The 5,773-nt window shown below is 31.0% G+C and overlaps 1 long non-coding RNA gene across 1 annotated transcript; it reads left to right on the plus strand.

The window, feature by feature from the left end:
• Positions 1 to 317: 317 nt before the first annotated feature.
• LOC145322202 (uncharacterized) lies at positions 318 to 920 on the plus strand. Its single transcript, XR_013880555.1, has 2 exons — positions 318 to 611; positions 831 to 920. It is a non-coding gene; the product is annotated as an uncharacterized LOC145322202 (long non-coding RNA).
• Positions 921 to 5,773: the final 4,853 nt, after the last annotated feature.

Here is a 5,773-nt window from a genome sequence, read left to right on the forward strand (position 1 = left end):
TATGTATATTATAATTGCGGTTATATATGGGCATTTCTGTTATTATATGAAGTTGATAATTAATCATGTTAATTTTATTTTGTAAAAGATTATTACACTATTTATTATTAAGCTTAATTTTATAATATTATACTCAAAAATATGCCATTTTTACATACATAGAGCATTAAAAAAACATTCGAATCTATTCACTATTGTAAAATGTCTACGTAGTTTTGCAATTGTCTAAAAGATATTTAAGGTTTTAAAAAGTTATATATTCTAGCTCCTGTTGATTTTTTTTCATTTTGGTGTTTTATATTGTTTGTGAGGCTTGAGCTAGTTACAATATTTAAATTCTGTTGTTATCTTTCATAAAGATATTCAATGTTAAAATATTTGTTTTATTTTCAATAATATAAAGGGAAATTGTTATAGGGGTTGATGTTGATCTAAAAAATATTTTCATTTCAGTCGGAAGGTTTATTTTAGTTTTAACTGGTATTATAAAGATCTCAAATTGTTCTTTAGTCAAAGAAAAGTTTTCATTACGCTTAGATTGTGATAAAAATTGCGATATTCGCTAACAAGCCCCGACCTAGCAGTCAATTTACAGAATCTAGCGGCTAAAGGTATCCAGCTACTTTTATGCATTGTGGATCATGGAAAGAAAATGAAATAGCGATTTTTGTTGTATTTTCACAGTAGCTTTTCTCCTATTTCTAGCCTCTTCGGGGTAATCATTTGAATTTAACTAACCTAAAATAACCTATCTAAAGCTATTGTGAAAATACGACGAATTCCGCTACTTTGTTTTCCTTTCATGATCCTAAATTTGAAACTTAATATAGTGGCTTGTTAGCGGTTGATTTAAATACCTGAAAATTATTTCTCATATAAATGTATGTGATATAATTTAAATATATATTTTTTAGATTCAATTAGCATATTTCTTAATTCTCTATCCTATTCTATAAAGTAGTAAGGCTTTTTATTTGTCCTTTAAGATCACACTAACCACTGGATCGATCGAATTCTCTTTTATAGAGAAGCTTTACATTGGTCCCGGGGATGGTTAAAAGCTTTTTAAAATTTGAGTCTTAGGATGATTTTAGGCTTCTTTTCTTCTAGATACTAGAGATACAGTCACTTTTACTATATTAAAGTACTAGCGGCTACGCCCCTAGAGGCCTTGTTGGTCTCTATAGTGAAATGGAGAAAGGTAATTTGTTTTAAGAGCGATGTCTCTTGGGAGGGTTGTGATAGACTCTCCCAAAATAGTTATACACCTTCCCTGGACCTATGAGAATCTTTACTGTAAAGGTGGACCATATCGGTTCAGCGGTTAGCGAGATTCTTAACTACACAGAGATATGCATACATTGTGTTACGTTTATATAAGGATTACTTATTTTTGTGATTGCAATCGATCTGTGATACTTCAACTCCTTGACCGATTTTCAATTTCCTACTTTTAATTTATTCGTTTTTAAGCTGCCAGTTGCCGAATTTTAAAACAGCTCTAGACCAAACAATTTTTTTATGTGGTCTTTTATTGTGATTAGAAGCAGATAAAATATTAATTGGAGCTGCCAATCGCCGTGCTTTAAAATGGGCCGCTCTACAGCTGCTTTAATATTTAGCAGCTGGCCGCTAAAACTGGCTGAGGAGGGGTCTGACCGCTATGACTAGAAAAAGTAATTTTTGTCTAAAAGTACACATGAAATACTAGAAAAAAATTTATATCTATCTGTAGAGCCCCTCCCCCCAATCTATTTAGGTGCGAATTGGGGCACGATCTGTAGAGTTAAGTATTGTAATTTATTAACCTATATAATTATACAGTAACAAGATGTGGACATTGAACTGTAACATATTCTAACATCTCAATAATTATAAATAAAATTAAAAAATTTAGGGTTTATCTTGATTTGTTTGTACCAATTTTAATCTGCGTAACAGATAATTTAGTTTATTATAATTTGAGACTTACATAATCGTTTATTGTCTTAGAGAAAGAGCTCCAGACCTTAACCCTACCTTCCTCCGCACACAGCAAAATGTTTTCCCATGTGAAAAAAAAAACGATACAATTATTTTCTAAATTATAATAATTAATTTTGTTAGTTTATTGGAAAATAATAAACAGTCAATATTCACTTCAAAACCCATGGTTTGTTGTATCAAGCTTTTTTTAGTAATACATGTATAAAAAATGTTCTAATCCAAATCAAAAAACTTATTTTAAAGATAGTGCAAAGTTATTTTTGGTTAAAATTATGTTAATGAGATCGACAACATCCATAAGTAGCGAATTTCTTAAATGGAGTACTAAGGCATTGGATATAAAAGATCGATGTTAAAGTTACTCAATGGTCTCTACAATGTCCAACTTTTTCACCAATGATTTTAACTTACATTTGGTGATTTACATCAATTAATTATCCATTGTCTTATGCCTTAACATCCCTGATTGTTAAATATTCTTGGTTGACTAATTTTTTTGATAATCTATGTCTCTCAGGAATTTTCTTGGCGGCAGAAAAGCCTTTTGAATATATCTTAACATGGAATTATATAAAATGTTTGACCTGTAAATATTATTGCAAATCTATCATGTATATAGTCTGTGCATGGCTTGGTTTTTTGAAAATCCCCCACGTGTATTCATGTCATTGACCTGGTCTTAGCGGTCAACTCCAACCAATAGGAGCTGTGCGTCTTTGAGTAACACATGGAAGTTTAACTCACATGCAAATTTGTGCCCCCCCCCCCCCCTTTTTCTTGACTCACAGCAGAGCTTTCCCATAAAGCAAAGTCTAGCACTAAAAACATAGCATCTTTTTGAGTCTGCAGTTTTTTTGAAAAGACCGCCTATTTTTCTTTTGTTGAATGTATATTGAAAGAAATCAAAATTTGGACCGTGAGCTAAGCCAAATTTTCATTGTTGCACAGTGGGATCTTTTGACAAATATCGGGACATTAAGAGTAGGCAAAAGTAAACTTCAATAAATAAGCTTGTATTTGAAGAAATTATGTAATTTCTTTTGCTTTAACTCAGAAATAACTCAAATTTTGCTCCTGTTAACTTCTAATTTGCATTTGGTAAGTACGTCTTGCTGTTTTGGAGGAGCGAAGCTACCCTATTTTTAAAAAATCTACAAACCTTCATAACTTTAGTTAGGATAGGCATATTTTAACAAAATCAATGTCTATGTAAACATTTCTTCAATGCAAACAATGTTTGTAAACAAGAATATAGCGTCAGGTGCACCCAGTTTGAGTCCCGGCATTTTTAGATAGGCCTAGAATAAGTAAAATAGGACACTTATAAGGCATGTTTTCAAATATTTTTTTTACAGATATAAACAACAATAACATAATTTTCAAAACACTTTTGATTTTGTGCTAATACCTTTATTCTAAGTGTAGTTATATTCATTTAAAGTTTGTGTAAGAATATAAACATAATTACTTATATTATTCTCACACGTATATTGCTCTCTCTCACACACGCATACATTATAAGGTTTTAGCAAATATTATAAAAATCCCCAAAGTTGAATTTCTGCAGGACCAAAATCCGTTAAAAATACAATTTTTTTAGAAAACATGAAATTTAGCAAATTCAATTGCGAAAATAAAAGTATTTATAAGTCATCTTTATTTAACGACTCCTTTAACCCTTAAATATGTCCATTAAAACCGCGAGAACGGCAAAAATCGTTAAAAATCACGCCAATGGCGGCAAATAATGGTGAAACTGTTTGCCTCAAAAAGTTAGAAAACATTGCAGAGATGAGTTTGGTCTCTAAAATGACTCCTTCCTCCTCTAACGAGGGAAAATTTTAAATTAACAAGAACGAAATTGTTCAAACCATGCAATGTAAAATGCTCAATTACTCAAAAACGGCCGGGAGGGCGCACATAGCGAAAACTTTTTTATACATAGTACATGTTGCATATTGATATTATTATTGCCAAATCCGCGCCCTCCTGGCCGTTTTTGGATAAAATGGAAAAAACTATTTTTTTGGGGTTAAAAATCTTTAGGTATATTTTTGTTGAAATTTTATCAAAAAATGTCAATTTACACCCCCAAAAAAATATTGTTTTTTAATTTTCCATTATTAGACATTTGTACAGGTATCTGAAAAGTACCTCAACCAAAAAATATTTTCATAAGCTGAACATAAATGTATTTTTTGTTGCTTTGGAAAAATTGGGTAAAAAAATCTGGAAAATCATGAAAACTGACAGGAAGTTTTTCACTACCCTTTTTAAAAATGGCATAAATCCGCCAAAAATTAATATTTTAAAAAAATTTCTTTTCTAGCTGTCTACTTACAGCCATTATTAGGTCCTAGGATAGATAAAAGTAGATTTTAAATTTTTTGGAGGTCCCGATTTTTTTCAAAAGATCCCACTGTGTGTTGCTTGTGTACTTAAAAAACAAGGCGAATATTTTTTATTTAAACATTTAAAGGCTTCTTTAATTAAGCAGATATTGAAATTGATTTTATTCTTTATTTCTTTAAAAGTGAATCCAAAAACAAGTATATTTTTGTCTTTTATATTTGTTGATTAACAATGTGAAGTTATATCATAAGTACTTAATTTATAGTTAGATAATCAAAACAATTCTTAAACTAAATGCTTTGATACACAATTGCATCCTTGATAATAAGTGGGTTGGAATATTTATCATTTCCCACATCCCTAAAAATCATAAGGGGGGGAGGGTGGAGGGGTGTTAAAACTTGATGAAAGATAAAAATAAAAATAAGAAAAACATGACTTAGTAGTTTCCCCAGAATTTTTTTTTTTTTTTTGGGGGGGGGGGTTGGGGGTGTCCCACCCCCCAAGAAAATAGCTTTAGACCACCATAGGAACACTAAGTATATTCCCTGAAGAGTAGAGCTCATTCGGTTCAGTGGTTACCGAGATCTTAAGCTTTAGACATCAAGCTACTTTGTATTATAGATAATGATTTTTTAAGTTTCAGGGCTTTTGAAATACATATTTATAGCTTGGCCAACGATAAAAATTATTAGAAAAAAAATGGGGTAAATCAGTCCGCCTTAATGGTCATAAGTAACTCTACACAAAATTTTAACATTAGACTTTGTGAAATTAAAGTTAAAAACTTATCACGCCAGGCTACAATTGAATCAAGACAAAAGTAAGTGCCGAGCTCTGGGACCTTTTTATGATGAAATTAGACATAAAACCATGATGATTCCAGGTAAAACCAAAATATTTCAGCGGGATCTTTTTGAGAAAATTAGATTTGAAAATTTCAGGTTCAATTTTCACCCCCTAGGAGTTGCCGTATAATCATGACAAGAAAAGCAAAGATTATTTATTTACAATTTTGAACATCTTTGCTTTTAAGAAGTCTTTCATAAAACCTCTCTATATATGATTTATTTAAGGCTAAATTTCCGTGACCTTAGCAAAGCATCTGATAAAAATGGCCATTAATTAACTCCCTTCAGAAGTGGTTTTATGAAAAACTTTATAAAAGCAAAATTGTTCAAAATTTTATATAAATAATCTTTGCTTTTCTTGTCATGATTATGCGGCAACTCCTAGTGGGTGAAAATTGAACTTGAAATTTTCAAATCTAATTTTCTCAAAAAGATCCCGCTGAAATATTTTGGTTTTACCTGGAATCATTATGGTTTTATGTCTAATTTCACCATACATAGATCCCAGAGCTCGGCACTTACTTTTGTCTTGATTTAATTGTAGCCTGGCGTGTTATATTATTTGGTTGCCAGGGAAAAGGAAA

This window comes from Acartia tonsa, chromosome 6 (genome assembly GCF_053477335.1).
Source record: "Acartia tonsa isolate MP-2025a chromosome 6, ASM5347733v1, whole genome shotgun sequence".
Lineage (NCBI taxonomy): Eukaryota > Metazoa > Arthropoda > Copepoda > Calanoida > Acartiidae > Acartia > Acartia tonsa.